This window comes from Melozone crissalis, unplaced genomic scaffold, assembly GCF_028551555.1.
Source record: "Melozone crissalis strain CALT ecotype California unplaced genomic scaffold, PUWL_Pcris_2 ptg000034l_1, whole genome shotgun sequence".
Classification (NCBI taxonomy): domain Eukaryota; kingdom Metazoa; phylum Chordata; class Aves; order Passeriformes; family Passerellidae; genus Melozone; species Melozone crissalis.
In genome coordinates this window covers 5,820,323-5,838,361 of record NW_026535812.1, presented here as the reverse complement: position 1 = coordinate 5,838,361, position 18,039 = coordinate 5,820,323, and positions in this window count along the sequence as shown.

The window sequence follows — 18,039 nt, the reverse complement described above, 5'->3', positions numbered from 1 at the left end:
TTTCGTGTCCTATTGCACAGGGGACACTCAGGGCGCCTCCAGGTCAAGCCAGCTGTGCCACATCTGGCCAGTGTCACAGCTGCACGGAGTAACCCTGACATCTAGTGGCTTCCAGAGCCCTGGACATCCCGAGCTGGGTGGAGCAGGAGGCACCCACAGCCTGTCCAAGGCCCCTTCCCATGGAGGCAGCCAACAGCTTCCCCCCCGGGCACAACAAGGTGGGGACAGCCAGCACCAGTCCCAGGGATGATGTTAACACAGTAATATATGTCACTAATGAGTTATTTGCACTCTGGTTTGTTTTTTGAGGTTTTTTTTTAACCAGGCTGTTGGATTTTGGTAGCTCCAAAGCTGAGCTTGCCCAAGGGAAGCTTTTCCATGGGCTCCTTGGGAAAACAAAGTGTGGGACAATGGGTTTCACCAGGCAAAGCCCTGTGCTGGAAACAGCCCAGGGATGCTCCAGGAGCAGGCAGGATGGGTTGCCAAGGACAGAGAGTTTTCACTGTGACCTCTTCCCATATTAACTCTAAAAATTCCATTTTAATGGAGGGCAGACGCCCCAACTTCCCTCTCCTGCTGCCAAGGTGGTTTTTGGAGGAGGGATTACATAATAAAGCCTTCTCTGAGCAGGAACACTCTCTGCTTTCCAAGGGAATGATTTTGGGAGGTGTGGGAGATCTGGCTGCCCTTTTGCAGCTGATCAGGCAAGACAATGTCTGAGTTCAGTCAGCTCTGCGTGTCCCTGTCCCCTGGCTGTGTCACCAGCTGGGTTGGATTGTCGGAACCCAGGAAATTCCTCTGGCTGCCATAGAAGACTCGAGATCCTGCCAAGGAGCTCAGAGACCTTGGCACAGAGCCCAAGACCTCTGTGCCTTTGATTCTGACCCATAGGAAAAACCACCCATCTTAGGCCTTTCCCCCTCTCTCCCTGCCATCCCTCTTCCCTGTACAGAATTTCCATGATTTTCCATCCCCTTCCAGCTGTGTTTACAGCCACAGGATTTCTTCCTCCTCCTGAAAGTCACTCCCAGGGTGAAATTTGAGGTTGTAAATTATTAAAATGCTATCAAGAGTGTGGAGACTTGCCCATTTTTTTTTTCCTGGTGGTGAAGAAGCTGATGTATAATTCAATTTTCCCCCCACACTTTCTTCAGTAATACTTAAAAACTTTCCATGCACAGACACACACGGAGGCAGATCCAAACCTTATTTCCATTTATTTCAAAGTCTCTTTGGGCCAGAGGCTTTATCTTCTCTCTTTCTGCTCAGAGCTGAGAAAAGTCTGGGTGTTGTCATTATATGAATAATATATAGTAATAATAAAGCATTCTTCCTTTCAGAATGTTTCTTCATAAGAAATGATTTTAAATGCTTTTTCTGAGGGAGAAGAAGCAGGTGAGAGCACATACATGGCACACAATTATTACTGTTCTCTAATAGAAGGAGCAAAGCCAGATTTAATTTACAGTTTCCTGACAGGATCTCCTTAAATCAAAACACAATCCTGCTTATCATTTTCTAGATTTTAATTCCTGGGGCTGAAACTTCCTTGGCTGGTGTCTAAGAGGGCTCAGCTTTCCTTAAAACAGGAAGGAAGCAAACTCTTCTTTTTCCAAGCTCTTCTTTTCTCCTCTCGCATTTAAGAAATTTTAGAACCTTGAGGGATTTATGTGCTCTCCCAGCAGAGGGGCTCCAGCCCTTGGAGCATCTCTGGTGCCTCCCATGGACCCTCTCCAGCAGCTCCACATCCTTCTGGTGTTGGCCCCAGGGCTGGGGCAGCTCTGCAGGTGGGGCTGCACCGGAGCAGAGCAGAGAGGGGGAGAATCACCTCCCTCAACCATTGTCCCTTCCTTACAATAACACATAAATAATGTATAAAGCACACCATGAGTATAATGTCTGTCCTACAGAACACCCAGCCCCCTTCAGCAGGAGAAGCTCTTCCTGGAGGACTCACACTGCCTATTCTGTTGTATTTATGAGGTGCCCCATGGCAGGGAGGAATGATGAATCTGACTCCATGTTCTTAGAAGGCTAATTTATTATTTTATGATACTATATTATATTAAAGAATACTATACTAAATAATAGAGAAAGGATATTTACAGAAGGCTAAAAAGATAGTGATGAAAAACTCATTACTCTCTCCAGAGCTCAGACACAGCTTGGCCCTGATTGGCCATTAAGTCAAAAACAATTCACATGAAACCAAACAATGACCAGTTGGTAAACAATGTCCAAACACATTCCAAAGCAGCAAACACAGGAGAAGCAAATGAGATAATGTTGTTTTCATTTTTCTCTGAGGCTTCTCAGCTTCCTAGGAGAAAATCCTGGGCAAAGAGATTTTTCAGAAAATGTGATGGTGACACCTGTTCCAGGAGTTCCCTTCCTACACCAGTGATTTCTGGTTTTTTAGTCCTGGCAGGGAGCTTGAGCTGGGAGATCACTGGTAAGATGCAGTGACATCCCTCCCTGATCCAGTGTCCCCCACAAAGCTGCTGTAATCCACTTTCTGCAGCTGGAGAAGGGGCTTTTCTCACCCTCCTGCAGCTTTTCCTGTGCTCCAGCACCTGGAGCTGCTCCTCTTCCAAGCATTTTGGTGGCGCACATTCCCAGAGCTGCCACATGTCTCTCCAGGAGCTGGAGCATCAGCAGAGGCATTGCCATTGCACATCTGGCAAGTCTGGCACTTTGGGAACATCAGGGAGATCCTGATGTGTGAGCACGACCCAGGAACACAGTTCAGAGTGAAATGTAGCCTGGCAAATGCTCTCGTGATTGGGGTTTGAGAGCTCAAAACCTGCCAGGGAGCTCCCAGCAAACCTGGGCTCTCCATACACAGGCAGCACTGCAATGCCAGAGGGAGGAAAAACCGGGGTGAGGATGATAAATGGGGCTGTGAATAACAGACAGTGAGTTGTACATGGATTTTTGAGCTAAAAGTACCCAAAAAACACAGCTGGGGAGGGCCAACTCTGAGCTCACCCTGACATTTGTGTCCCTTGTCCAAGTTTCCAACAAAAATCTAGCTTCTCCTACAGAATGGAAAAGGAGAGGAGGTTGTCAGCTGTCTCCAGCAGCAGCATTAGGGAAGGATCAGTTTTGAAGGATTGTTTTCTCTCCTTCTAATGGAAGCCAATCCATCGAGGTGCCTCTCACCTTGCTGAAGTAACAAAGAGGTTTCTTAATGCATCCCCCAGCCTGGCTCTGCCTTTCCCATCTCTCCTTAATGAATCTTCCAATATATGATGGGAACTGCAGGTACAGACCAGCAGCAGGCTGGGACTGCAAATCCATATTCCTAAAAAGGCCTTTTTTGGACCCAAACAGGTTCCTCCTCCTCAGAGCACACTGTTCTTCTCCCAGCTGGACTTGCAAGGAGAAGGAGACAAATGGAATGGCTTAAAGAAATGTTTGAGTTGGAAGAAACCTTAAAAATCCTCGAGTTCCAACCCTTGCATTGATGCCAATCATTAATTTCATTAATTGCCTTCCTGTTTATGGAACACAAACTTGGATGCAGACTCAATCTAAGAATTTAATTACGAGCAGAAATCACTTTTCTCTGCTGAACTTGGAAATTTAAAGTCACCTTTCATGCAAAGAAAGCAAATATCTTTCACCCACAACAAATTTTTGTGAGGTTTAAAAATTTTTGTCCTTTTCCCCACTCACTTGCTGCCTTTCTATTCATTCTTGGAAGTGAGAAAATAAATAATTAACCAGAACAAGAGAGGCACCACAAGCACTGAAGTCGTTCAGCTGAGAGAGGAGAATGAGAAGTGATTTGATTGTGAGGGATGATGAGCAGTAATAAGAATTTACAGTTATTTCCTAGAAGCAACGGGGATGGAATGTGCTCCTCTGTTAAAGCACAGCAAAGTTAATATTTTTAACTCAGAGCCTGCTGCTGGAATGGCAGAGGAAGAAGGAACTTTACTAAAACTCAATGCAAGGTCTGCTGTGTCCTCTCAGCCCCAAATTGAGCCATTTCTCCCCGAGGTGTGAAGCTGCAGTGCCAAGGCCTGTCCTTCTGTTTGCTCTTAGGAAAAAAATGCAGATTTATGGCCGTGGACTCACCTCGGAGTGGTTTACCCTGCTATCTGCTCCCAGATAAGTGGATAAATGGGATAAATGGGAGCTGCTCCCTGCGTGCAGAGAGCCCTGTCAGTAAATATGCATTATTGCTGGGATTAGCCCGAGGAATCAGAGGCATTGCTCATGCTTTGCTCGCTGCACACCCCCCCTAATTCACTGCTAAAAGCCCATCTGTTTGAATGAGCTCACTGCTCCCAGTAATCAATAGGAATGCCGGGATATGCCGGGATTGGGGAACCCCCACCCCAGCCAGGAAAGCTGCAGAGACCCTAAAACCAGCTCCCTGTCTAATTGTTATTTAGCTGGGGCATCACCCCAAAATCTGACCCAAATCACCACCTGGCCACTCTGTACTTCTCCAGCTTCCCCTCCACTCTGTTCCTGCAGGGCAGGAGAGATTCCTTACAGTCCTGAGGCTTTTAGGGATGGGATTTGAGGCCCCCAAACCTCTGTAAACCTCGCACATCCCAGTCCCCATGGCCGGGTATGGCCCCATGGCAGCCACACTGCTGCAGAGAGGTTTTGGGGGTGGCAGCCCCAAAATGCAGCTCTGGAGGCACCACACTGCGATGGATGAGTGATGAGGTGGTTGGCTCTCACAATCAAAAGGCAAATATCATGTACGGTTATGTTTTATCCCCCTTGCAGTGTTTTCAGGGGGTGGCCTGGGTTTGGGACATTTGGGAGGATTAGTTTTTTATGTGGCAGCAGCTGAGCTCCAATCCCTAAAGAAGTGAACTCCACCACTGGACAGAGAAGAAGGAGTTGATGGACAGAACTTTGGGGGAGACTAAAGGATTAAAAGGCAAAGCCTCCATTGTGTGGTGAGCACATGGTAGGATAAATTCTCTTCTCCCAGCACCATAATACTTTCTCTGTCCAGTCTTCTGTTGTATTTTTTGATAAGATTTTAATGGACCTTTTTTTTTTTTTTGGAAGTGAGCATCATTTCTCACAGCACTGGTGTGGCAGGGACCTGTGGGGCTCCAGGGGCTTGGGGTGCCTTGTCCCCCTCTCCAGGAGCACACTGGTGGCTCAGGCAGCTGGATGGCTCAAGCTGTGTTAAGAGAAATGTAGATTGGATATTAGGAAAAAGTTTTTCATGGAAAGACTGATAAAGTACTGGAATTTTCTGCCTTTGGAGGTGGTGGGGTCACCATCCCTGGGGGTGTTTAAAAAAAGCCTGGATGTGGCACTGGGTGCCAGGGTTTAGTTGAGGTCTCAGGGAATAGGTTGGACTCGATGGTCTTGAAGGTCTCTTCCAACCCTGTGATTGTGTGAACTCTCTGACTCTGTGATTCTGTGATTTTGTCATTCTGTGACTCTGACTCTGTAATTCTGTGATTCTGTGACTCTGTGACTCTGTGACTCTGTGACTCTGGCTCTGTGATTCTGTGACTGTGATTCTGTGACACTGTCATTCTGTGACTCTGTGACTCTGTGATTCTGTGACTCTGGCTCTGTGATTCTGTCACTGTAATTCTGTCACTCTGTGATTCCATCACACTGTGATTCTGTCTCTCTGTGATTCTGTAATTCTATGATTTCTATGATTCTGTGATTCTGTTCTCCAGGCTGCCAGGGGAGCTGTGGCTCTGCTGGATCCCATCCCCACCTGCAGCCCAGCCTGATGGAGACCCCACCACGATCCATGTTCCTTAATTGCCAGACATCTGCCTCACTCCAGGAGCAGGAGGGGATGTGATTTATCCCACAGCCTTCCAGGCCACAGTTGGGAGCGTTTTGCTGCAGACAGGGAAGCTGCTGCTGCTTCTCCAGAGCAGCCCTGCAGCCCCAGGAGCAGCACAGATCCCTCTGTGCAGCTGCAGCAGCCTCCACCCAGCACCACCGCCCTCCTTTTCTCCAGGTGAGTCCACAGACAGGTCAGTGCTGTGTTTACCTGAGGTTCTGCAGGGATTTCAGCCTTTCAGCTGTAGCTATTTGTCACAAAGGTCTCCTGTGGAGGCGGTTTCTGTGTGCTGGAGGCCACAGGGCTCTGCTGCTGCTGGAACTGCAGCTTCAGCAGTGTGAGGACAGGGAAGTTGCTCCCTGCTTGAGAAAGAGGCAAAAATTAATCTAATGTGCCTGCAGGCCTGTGGAGAATCTGTTTTTTTCCTCCATCCTAGTACCATGTGTGTTTGCACAGAGTAAATTCAACATCCCTGCCTCTGATGCCTTGACAAGGAACAGTTTGTCAAAGGCAAAAAAACAACTTTGGAGACCCAGACCCAACCACAAACTTCCCTTGGAATCCCAGCCTGTGCTGTGTTTGCTCCACTTGTAAAAGCCTGGTTTATTTGCCCACTTGAGCTCCTCAGTGTAAATATTTGCCCTTTCTCCTTGCACTCATTAAATCCTCAGGATCAGAGCTGGATGGGAGCAGAGGGGCTGTGCTGTGCTGGGCTCTGGGCTCTGCCTGCCCAGCCCTTGGGTCAGGCTGTGTTTGCTCAGCTGCTCAGCACATTTGGGGCCACTCAGGGACCCATTTCCTTGTTTATTCCATCGATCTGGGGCTGTGTGCTGAGAAATCCCTACCAAAAATTTCCTCATTCCAAGGTGGGTGTGAGCTGGGCTGGACATTCCTGGGCTTCCCAACCAAAGTGCACCTCACAGGAGCCTCTCCTGAGGGAAAAACCTGGGATTGGTGAAAGAGGACATGCTCAGGGCCAGGCTGGACAGGGCTCAGAGCATCTTGGTCTAGTGGAAGGTGTCCTTGTCCATGGCAGGGTGTCGGAATGGGATGGGCTCTGAGGTCCCTTCCAGCCCAAACCATCCTGTGAGTATGAAATTAAACTCTGGACACAACATTTTAATTTGTCTGCTGGTTGTAGAGGAGGCACCAGGGCATCTTCCAACCCTCCAAAAGAGCTTTTCTCTCTTCCCTGGGTGCTTCTGCACCTTCCCTCCCCATTTAACAGCGCTGCTATCACCAAATGATTTACCCAAGGTGTTTGCAGCTGTGTTTCTGTAGGAAACACCCACCTCAAACCCTTGTGGCTTGTAAATCTTCACACAAAGTTGGTAATTTTTTCCATGGGCTAAAATGGAAGGCACAGGTGGTTTTGACTCCGTGCCAAGGTCTCTGTGCCCCTTACCAGGGTGTCAAATCACTCGGGGATGAGGAATGTCCTGGGTTCCAACATTTTGGAGCTGGTCTGCAGAGCTTCCCACCCTTGCTGCTGCTCCCACCCTGCTTCCATCCCACACCCTCCTCACACGCCTGGGGGGATTAATCCTCTAAGTGACCCTTTGGGGATTGCATCCCAAAAAAGCCTCGTTGTCATGCAGGAGCACCAGAAGTGCTTCCAGAATTAGCAGCTCCTCCAGGTTGCCCTGTTAAGCTTGAGATGCGCCACTTCAGAGCCCTTCAAGGGCTTGATTTGGGAAGTAAATGGGATTCGGAGCAGGTGAAACGTTTGGTAATTACAAATTATTGGAACACTTCACCGTTATGAAAGCCCTTCAAATAATTTTAAATTGCTTTGTGCTAATTGTGATCAGTGCTCCATTCATTTCCAAAACCCTCTTCAAACGACAAGCCCTGGGATATTTTTGGGAGCTGGAGCCCAGTGCTTGGTTTAAAAAATAAAAAAAAAAAAAGATAAAAATTCACAAAAAATTTCCTTTTTGGAATGCTGCTCTCCTGAAAGAGATCTGGAAAATGCTCTCACCAGTTGCATGTCACAGGTTCTTCTGTGTTGCTGGAGCAACATTCCAAGGCCAGTGAGCACAGAGCATGTTCCCCAACCCCACCACTTGGGAATCACTCAGATATGAAAGGCAGGATTAGAGAGGAAGGCCAGACAAGCGAGTACCTGGCAGGAAGCACAGGCACTGCTGGAGTGGGGGAGAGCACAACGGGCACCTTTCCCGGGCATCCTTCATCCAGGACAGCCAGGAAAAGCTTTTTCATCCTCCCAGACAGATCCAGCCTGCAGGCACACATTTATATTTCAATAATTGTTAAAAACCTGCCTATGGAACTGCCATGGCCTTCTGCAAACAGGGCCTTTGGTGGGACATGTTCCCAAACCCTGACAGGAATATTTGTGTTGGTTGGAGATCTGGGCACCTTGGAGATGTCAGAATTGTAATGGAGGGTTTCTCACCTCTCCAAGACCTTATTGGGCAACATCTTTTAGGAATGGGTTTTTCCCACAAAAACATCAAAATCATCCAAAATTGTGCTTGGAGTCAGTGGAGCACAGTGAGCTTGAGCTACATGACAGTGTAAGACCTACTTATATCTGGTCTAGAAGTTGACCAGAAAATTGGATTATTGTCCCCTTAAACTAATAAAACACTTTTTTTTTACACTATCCTAACTGGACAAAAGTGTTATGAATCACTAAAAATAAAATTAAACCATCAAATCTGATGGCACAGAGAAGCTGTGGCTGCCCCATGCCTGGAGGTGCCCAAGGCCAGGTTGGACAGGGCTGGGAGTGCCCTGGGACAGTGGAATTGTCCCTGTCCATGGCAGCAGAGCTGGGAGTAGATGTTATTTAAGGCCCCTTCCCACCCAGACCATTCTGGAATTCCATGATTCTATCCACCTAGAGAAAGAGAAAAGCATGCAGCCTAATTTTAGGGTTTGATCATTTTTAAGGATGGCAACAGAGGGAAAACCTGAAAAATCCCAGTTCTTCTGGCTCCTTCCATCCCAGCTTATTTCAGAGGATCTTTTCCATTCCTAACTCCCCAGGTGTGACCATCCTCCCATATCCAGCCCTGTGGTGCTCCTGGGATATTGTTCATCATTGGAATACTGTTCATCCCTGAAAGGCTTTGCAGGAACAAGTTCTTATTTTCCTATTTAGCAGCAAATGTCTCTTCATTCCCTTTTCCATGTGTTTTTTTGTGCCTCAGCATCCAATGGGTTACTCCTGTCCTGACTGCCTCAGAGGGCCCTTGCTGGGCTGAGAAAACCTTTTTCCATGGCCACCGAAAACGTTAATGGGAATTACAGTGTTAGGGCCCTTCCCACCTCCCCGCACCTGGAGGAACCTCCTCTCCCTCCTGCTGCTGCTGCTCCTCTTGATGCTTTTGTGGCTCATTATCCTCTCCTTTCCCAGGAATGCTGAGGGGCTGAAGTGCAGACAAAGTCATCAGGCTCCTGAAGGTCTCCTTGGGGAGAAAACTCTGCCCTGGGTCCTGTCTGGGCCCTGACTCCAGGTGGGGAAGGTGGGGAAGGGAAACCAACACCTTTGCTCCTTTTTTGAGTGAGGTTTTCACTCAAAAACCTCACTGGCCAGAGCTGCTCAGACCATCCCTGGTGGGTTCATTACCTCACCAGCTTCTCTGTTTTTAAAGAATTAGATGTTTGTCCCATTATCTGTGCCCAGAACCAGTCACACACCATGGAATCATTTGGGCTGGAGGAACCTTAAAGCTCATCCATTTCCATCCCCTGCCATGGGCAGGGACACCTTCCACCATCCCAGGATGCTCCAATCCCCATCCAACCTGGCCTTGGGCACTTCCAGAGGGGAGAAGATGGATGGGCACAGAGTGACTGCACTTCCAACATCCCATCACCTCCAACTCCACCTTCCCATGCATCCAATCCCACTTCCAGTTCCATGGTGTGCAGCTCTGCTCTGGGAACAGAGAGGACTCCCTGTTCATCATCATCTGGATGCCTTGGTCAGAAATCCAGCTCTGGGATGATTTTGGGAAAGGTGGGCAGCCCCCAAACCCTGCCACCCTTGCCCTACAAATCATTGTGTGGGACCCTTTGTCCTTTGGCATCTGGCCATAAGGCACACCGCTGATTTCATTTCCCATCTACAGTTTATCCTTTTACCTGGCAGCAGTGGTGGGAGCCTTTCCTCTCCTTTACTCAGAAATTTTCACTTGTAGAGACTTCATTATCTCAGAAACCTCATCTGCTTTCCCAAATTTGGAAGTTTGGAAGCAGCCAGAGTTTAGCAAGGTTACAGGAGAGCCTGCGAACCTCTCTGCTTTCAGAAACCAGGCTGCAAACGTGGAGCAAAACCAGCACAAAATCAAAAAACTGCTCATTTACTAATTACAATAACAATCAAACTCGGCCATTAAAAAAGCAGTTAGAGCTGCAAACAAACAAATGCTTGCTCAGTTATCCCTAACAGCCTTTACAAGGCCCAGGTTCTCCAAAGCCATGAAAATGAATAGCTCAGGATATCATAAATTTTATACTGCTCCCAGAGCATGCCAGTATTCCAGAAAATGCATCTCTCATCCCCCTCAGCAGCCCTGGCTCCCATGCAGACTGCTGCCATTCTCTCAGGGTAATTTTATAAGGCGCAACAACTCAAAGCCTCTTTGTAAAAGAAACATAAAAATGATGCATGCGCATATTAAAGACTCGTATTTATCAGGCTCCAATGTGAGTCCACGTCCCTGCTTAATGTGGCCATAAATCAGCAGCTGTCCCTGCTGGAGCAGAGATGAAGCCCTGGGATCAGGAGGAGCTATTTGTGAACTCTGGAGCCGCTAATCCGAGCGGCATTTGGAAAAATGTTTGTTAAAAAGATTTCTGATCGGAAAGAGTCACTGTGAGGGTGCAGCATGGAAGGAGAATAAAAATAAAACCCCACCAATTAAAAAGAGACAAGGACTGCTGGCTCGTGGTGGGTCAGGAGGGGGAAGTGTTTATTGTATATTTAATTAAAGCAGTGCCCTGAGTTTATTGTGCTCCTCAGGTGGATGTTTGGGTCTTTGAGGAGTCTCCTTAAAGTCTGGGCTGCAGGAAACAAACTCTGTCAGAAGGATGGTTAGAATGAGATGATCATCAAGGACTCTTCCAACTCAAACTTTTCCATGATTCTGTTAAAATATCATCAAAACTGCTTTTCATAGAATGCCAGGATGGTTTGGGTGGGAAACGACCTTAAAGCCCATCCAGGCCCACCCCCTGCCATGGGCAGGGACACCTTCCACTAGCCCAGGTGGCTCCAACCTGGCCTTGGACACTTCCACAGATGGGGCAGCCACAGCTGCTCTGGGCACTCTGAGCCAGGGCCTGCCCACTCTTTGCTCGTGTTCAAAATTCATATTTCTTATTTAAAATAAACCACGTGAAAGTGCTGGATCTGCTCCTTCTCCATGGGGCAAAGATGGAGCAGCCTGTCTACCCTGGGCTGCCCTTTGCTACCAAGCAGCCAACTCCTGCTCCTCACAGTGGCCAAGGAGAGGGTGAGAAGTGAGACCATGGGGAGAAGAAGAACCACATCTCCCTGGGGAAGAACCACATCACCCCTATCCCAGCTGCAGGCCCAGGTTCAGGCAATTTGGGGGCTCAGAATTACTCCCCCAATCTGCCCTGCAGCCTCTTGCTGCTCATCTATGAGGCCAGGAGCTCATCAGTATTGAAAGTGGTTCATGCATAGTTCCAGTGCACTCCTCATTCTGAGCCTGCATCCCTCCAAATTCCTGCTCCCCTGAAATCAGCTCCGGTGCCACGGCCCAGCCATGCAATTTCAGAGAGAGATAAGATATAGATCTGCTGTACTCTGGCGATTCTCTCTCACAAGTGCACCTTGTCAGGCTATAATTTGATATTCTTTTACCATTCCTAGGGGAGGGGGGGAAAGCCCTTTAATTTAAAAAAAAACCCCACCACATTTTCCCCCTTTTGTTCACTAATGACACAAACAGTAAAATGATCAGATTACATCAGGGAATGGAAAAGCCTGGTGTAGAAAAGACACTGACAAAAGCTTCATTTTCAGGTAAAATTGCACGAAGCTTCAGGCATCGCATCCTCCTGGTGATGTGGGTTTTTTTTCTCCCCCTGCCTTTCATCCCCAAGCATCCCCGTGAATGTTAATCCATTTTACAATGGGACGTTTAAAAGGACTGCAGAGAAATCAGGTTTGATCCGCTCTGATGTCTTCCAGAAATCTCCAAGCAATTTGCAGCTGTGAATAACACAGGGGGAGTGTGGGGAGAGCGGGGCTGGCCCCTCCAGCTGCAGCTCACATCCTGCAATAAAACCATTGCTGAGCAGGAGGCTTGGGGTAATGCAGGGCTATGTTTAATGCAGGGATGGGGGTTATTTTTCCTAAGGATGCTTGATGTTTTTTACACCTGCCTCTGTGAACACGGGAGGAGAAGGCAAGGGGGCAGGAGGGTGCCCACAGCAGGATGATGTTGGAGGGTGGAACATTGGCATTGAAGAAGTGTCAGGTTCAGTGTGTGAGGATGCCCCACTTGAAGGACAGATTCTCCACATCTCCAGTGCCTTCAAAGCCAGAAATGGGATGTCCAGAAGGGGTGGGTGACTCTTCACTGGAGCCAGGAGAGAACCTGCCCTCGGTTAAAAAAGTGGAAATCAGAGAATCATTGAATGCCAATAAAACCCCAGAGTGGTTAGAGATTGAAATTGGGCCTTAAAGACCAAATGGTTGGAAGGGATCCTAAAGACCATTTAGTTCAATCCCCTGCCATAGGTGGATAGGTCACCTGCAGGGACACCTTCCCCTATCCCAGGTTGCTCCAAGCCCAGTCCAAGCTGGCCTTGGACACTTGCAGGGATGGGACATCCATGACTGCTCTTGGGCCCTCTGCACCAGGGTCTTTTCCAACCAGCACAGGTAGGAAACACCTCCATGGCCATGGGGATCCTCAGGGCACCAGCCAAAGTGGAGCATTCCCAGGTTTCAGGTGTGGAGGAGGAATGTTTAGGGTGGCTCTATCCCCCAGCACCGTGGGCAGCCTCTGGCATGGAATTCGCACACTTGATCCCCTTGTGTGTTTGCAGAGGAGGGGATGTGGCAAACAGCAGCTGGATGAGCAGCCAGAGAGATTTATAATTGGGATAGTAGATGTGGGGTCAGTGACAGATCTGGAGAAGAGCTCCCTGCCCTGGGAGTGCAGAGGGGATGGTGGGGAAATGCTCTGTGCCCCAGCACCACTCTGGCTGCACCTCCCTGGCATTTCTGGTCTTGTGAAATCGTTGTGTGAGACCCCTTGTCCTTTGGCATCTGGCCATAAGGCAAATCACTGATTTCACCTCTGATCTACAGCTTATCCAAGAGTTTTCTTCAGCCACAGGAACATGGGGCAGAGCAGTGATGTCCTGCTCATGGAGGAAAAGTAGTCAGGAGCTGCCTGAACTCTTCCCAAGGCCTCTGTGCAGGTTTGGACTGCATGGAATTTTGAATTCCCTCAATTGTCATGAGGTTTCTTGTTCCTCATGTCAGACTCTACTTACCAGGATCATCTTGAGCATGGTTAGGACTGAAATAGAAGAGCTATAGCAGGATGCCCTGAATTGAGTCTGGACTGGCAAGGAGCTCCTTGAGGGTCACCACCATCACTGTCCCAATCCAATGGGATCCCTGTAGCCCAGGCTCAGCTGTCCTTTGGACAATGATTCACATTCTCACCTCCCAGGCAGCACCCTAGATCCAGGAACAGACTAAAGCAAATACAACAAAACTTCTTGAGTGGTGTACAAACCCTCTTGAACCTCTGCACCTTGCTCCAATCCAGGGTCTGGCTCTAATTAGGCTTCAAGAGACCAAGAGGTCATTTCCCTGTCTAGCCTGGAGAAAGGAGCATCCCAAGTTACCCAAGCAGAATCTGCCTGCAAGGTCCCCCTGCCCCTGAGATGTGGCAGGATTGGCAGCTCGGGGCTAAAAGCAGCTTTTCTTCCCCATCTGGAGCTGGAGATTTAAACCTTATCAGTGCTGCTGAAGTTTTTAATGGATATCAATGGGGTAAAGTTCACAAACAAAGCGGGGATCGATGGGTGGGATAATGCAGTATTGATCAGGGTGCTGGGAGCCCGTGCACCCCGTGGGCTGTGATGAGTTCAGATCACATTCCTGCAGCACTCACTGCTCAGTGATGGGCATAGATCACATTCCTGCAGCACTCACTGCTCACACTGATGTATGATGGGCACAGATCACATTCCTGCAGCGCTCACTGCTCACACTGATCTATGATGGGCACAGATCACATTCCTGCAGCGCTCACTGCTCAGTGATGGGCACAGATCACATTCCTGCAGCACTCACTGCTCAGAGATGGGCACACATTACATTCCTGCAGCACTCACTGCTCAGTGATGCTCACACCATGCCACGCTGCTCCAGGCTGCAGCAGCTGGGAAGGGAGAACATTCCAGAGCTGCAGGATTTGCAAACATTGCAGCAGGCACTGCCTGATGGATTTGTTTCTAAAGCCCTCCTCAGACGGGCTCTCCGTTGCTGTCATCCCCCTTTTGGGCTTTGTGAAGTCTGTTTGGGGCTGGAGTTTTCTCTCTGAAATGTTGACTGCAGTTGCCTGGGCAAGGAGCATTTCCCTAAGTGTACCAGGAATCCCTCGGTCCAAGGGCTGTGTGAGTGGGTTCCCAGCAGGATCACCTCAAGTTTGCCACACCAGACTGAAACTCTGGGCTTTTAGTCTCAGGGTCCCTCTCCAAACAGAGTTTGGTTTGGGGTGCCCTGTGATGGTGTTCACAGGGGTCTGAGGATGAGGGAAGAGACAAGGATCTGACTCCGTGTTTCAGAAGGCTTGATTTATTATTTTATTATATATATTACATTAAAACTATACTAAAAGACTAGAAGAAAGGATTTCATCAGAAGGCTAGCTAAGAATAGAATAAGAAGGAATGATAACAAAGGCCCGTGGGTCAGACTCTCTGTCCGAGCCAGCTGACTGTGATTGGCCATTATTAGAAACAACCAACATGGGCCAATCACAGATGCACCTGTTGCATTCCACAGCAGCAGATAACCATTGTTTACATTTTGTTCCTGAGGCCTCTCAGCTTCTCAGGAGAAAAAATCTTAAGGAAAGGATTTTTCATAAAAGATGTCTGTGACAGTGCCCAAGAGAAGGAGGGCATCAGCACCATCACCACTTTGGTGGCCATAATATTGATTTTCCCTGAAGGAACAGGCACAAGGACAAGGGGTAAGGGCTGGACTCAGCCAGGTTTAGGACGGAATGAGAAGGTTTCTAACCACCCTTGGTGTGGGTAGAGCACAGCAGGACCCTGCCCACGCTGGGCTGCAGCCCCCATGGTCCAGCTGTGCTCCAGAGACACAGAGGGACCACATTCCCAGTGATCCCATGCCCTGCTGCATCCCACACCCCCAGCAGCACAGCAAGGCTGAGCTCAGCTCACAGCCCACCCCCAAATTCCATGGGAGTGCACAGTTCCCACCAGCCATGGCCTAATGCAGGGATTTTACCCCTCCTGCTCTGTGCAGGAGGGCTGGGGAGGGGAGCCTGCCCCAGCTGCCATCACCCACCACTGATTGTTCTCCACAGAACTTCCTTTCCTATGGAAGTTGGGAGCAATTTGGTTTCCACACCTCTGAGAAGAAAGCTGCCCCCCCTCCACCCCTCCTGCTCCAGCCAGGGCTGTGCTATCCAATTGTTCTTTTTTTGAAGAGCATTTGCTGTTTCCAAAGGTTTGAGTGAGTGAGCAGGAGGTGCTCGTTCAGTTACTCACTCTGTTAGACACGGATCTTAATGGATGGTATTGATTGGAAGAAACAAAGCAGCAGTTTTCTCTCTCTCTATCCAGGGATTTCTGGGCTCAGATGAGAGGAGTTGGCTGCCTTGTGCTCTAAACAACAAAATACCACATTACAAAGTCCCCAGGAGTCTCTCAGGGCAGCAACAGCAGCGAGAGAGAGAAATGTGCAAGGTGTTAATGGGATAACAAATTAATAGGGAACGGGATTAGGCAGGGACTCAGGCTGCTACCAGGGCTCCTCAGGCCTCTGGTGCCCAGCTTTAATCTGTTCTTGGCACGTTGGCCTGGCCAACAGATGCACACAACAGGAACCCACCTGATTCCTTGGGGTCCCCAAAGGGCAACTGGGGCAGCCACAGCATCAGGAGCAGCCAGAAGACAATTTTAGGGCAAATCAGTGCCTGCAGTACCTGGAAAGGCAGTGAGATTCTGTCCTGCAGCACTGGAGAGCTGGGATGGAGCAGCCAGCTTGGAAACAGTTTCAAAATCATTACCTGACTCTCTGTTGTCCCATGCAATTTTCCCATCCATCTGCCAGTCATTTAGGAAGGTCAGCAGCAAGGGTGTGGAAATTTGGGGACCTGACACTCACTGCTGCCTCTCTGCCTTGCTGTCACCCACAGACTGCTGGCCCTGGCCACCAGGGCTGCCTCTCCCAGCCATCCCCACCTGGACGCGTGCCTGGATCAGCCATCACAGGGGTGACATTTGGACCCAAAATCCTTGTCAGTGGGAGTTCTATTTCCAGCTTCAGGACCTTGGGTTGGCAGGGGCTCATTTTACCAAGAGAATAACCCATCTCTCTTTCATTGCCCCGAGGGTGCCACCCTGGCCACACTCCCTCTACCTCTCACAAAATATCGATCCCAGGCCTTTGGGATGAGTGAGAGAGCTCAATATCCCACAGAGCTTCAGTCCCTGCTGGCATCAGGATAAAACCAAAAGGGCTTTTGCCAGTGGGAAAAGGGATGTGCCAAGGGAGGGAACATTTCAGTGCCTTTTAGCCATGATGCTGATTTTTGGCGAGCCATGAGGTTCTGAGGGATAGCTGCCCCTCCCCAGCCCCTTGGCCGTGGTGCTGCTGGGCTGGGGGTGGGATGCTCTGCAAACCTTCATCCAGCATTCCCTGCCAATGCTCTGGCTCTCCCTGACATTGATGAGTTACTTCTCATCCCTGGGTTTTATCCTTTGAAGGGCCCCCTGTCTTTCCTAGATCATGTTAACAACACAGCCATGGAGAGCCGTGGCCTTGGGGGTCTTCATTAGCTTTTCCCAGATTTATGTTCCCTGCCAGCTCCATGCAGAGCTTTGGGCAGGGCTGCACAATGCCACCAGGAGATCCCAGGGGTCAGCACCTTGGTCCTTTTATTCACAAATGGCAGGGGAGCTCTGCAGCCATCCCAGGGCTCCAGCTGGGAAATGCTGACATGAGGAAGGGCACCTGCACACCCACATTCCAGATTTACAGTGACAGGAGGCACCGTGGGATGGAGCTCCAAGGGATTGCAAAGCCAGCCTTTGGTCCATGGGGAGAATGTGTGGAAGGTGGAGACCAAATACTCAGACTGCTCAGGGCTGTGAGATCAGCATGGCTTCAGGTGGAGCCCAGGAGGGAGCCCCATTCCATGGATCCCTCAGAAAATGGGATCCTGGAAAGGTTTTACCATGCCCTACACTGGAGGTGAACATGAAGGGTGAGACCCACTCCCTATGGATTATACTCAGTGTTCCCAGAGGTAAACTGAGCTGGAGACCTGTGTGTGTGTCACACCCACCTGAGCCACACCTGAGCATGGACTCAGCCATATCCAATCCATGCCTGAGTGGGATCCCATCCCATCCACTGGATCCACACCTGAGTGTGGGGTCCCACCTACCCAACCACACCTGAGCATGGGCTCCCACCCATCTGACCCACACCTGAGCATGGACTCCCCCACATCCAATCCATGCCTGAGTGGGATCCAATCCCATCCACTGGATCCACACCTGAGTGTAAGGTCCTATCCATCTGACCCACACCTACAAGCACTGATCTGCAGAATCCCAATTTTCCTTCCCTTCCCACTGTTTTTTTTTTTCCCAGAGCAGGCAGTTTTGTACACTTCACCCCATCCCCAGAGGTCCATCCCATCCATCCCATCCCATCCCATCCCATCCCATCCATCCCATCCCATCCCCTGCCCTGCTCCAGCTGACCCCATCTCTGTGGGGCACCTCCAGTCCCATCCTGTTTTTCGCAGCTGCTGCTGACAGTGAGCTTGCTCTTGGTTAGCAATGGAAACACCACCACCTTCAGGATTCCCCCACACCTTCCCTCTTCCTCCAGGGAGCCTCCCACGCCTCCAGCACGCTCAGCACCAGGTCTAGGGATGAGCAGGTTACCAGGAAAACCACCCCACACCAAACAGAAATCCCAGCTGCATTCCAAAGAATGCATCTCCATTCACACC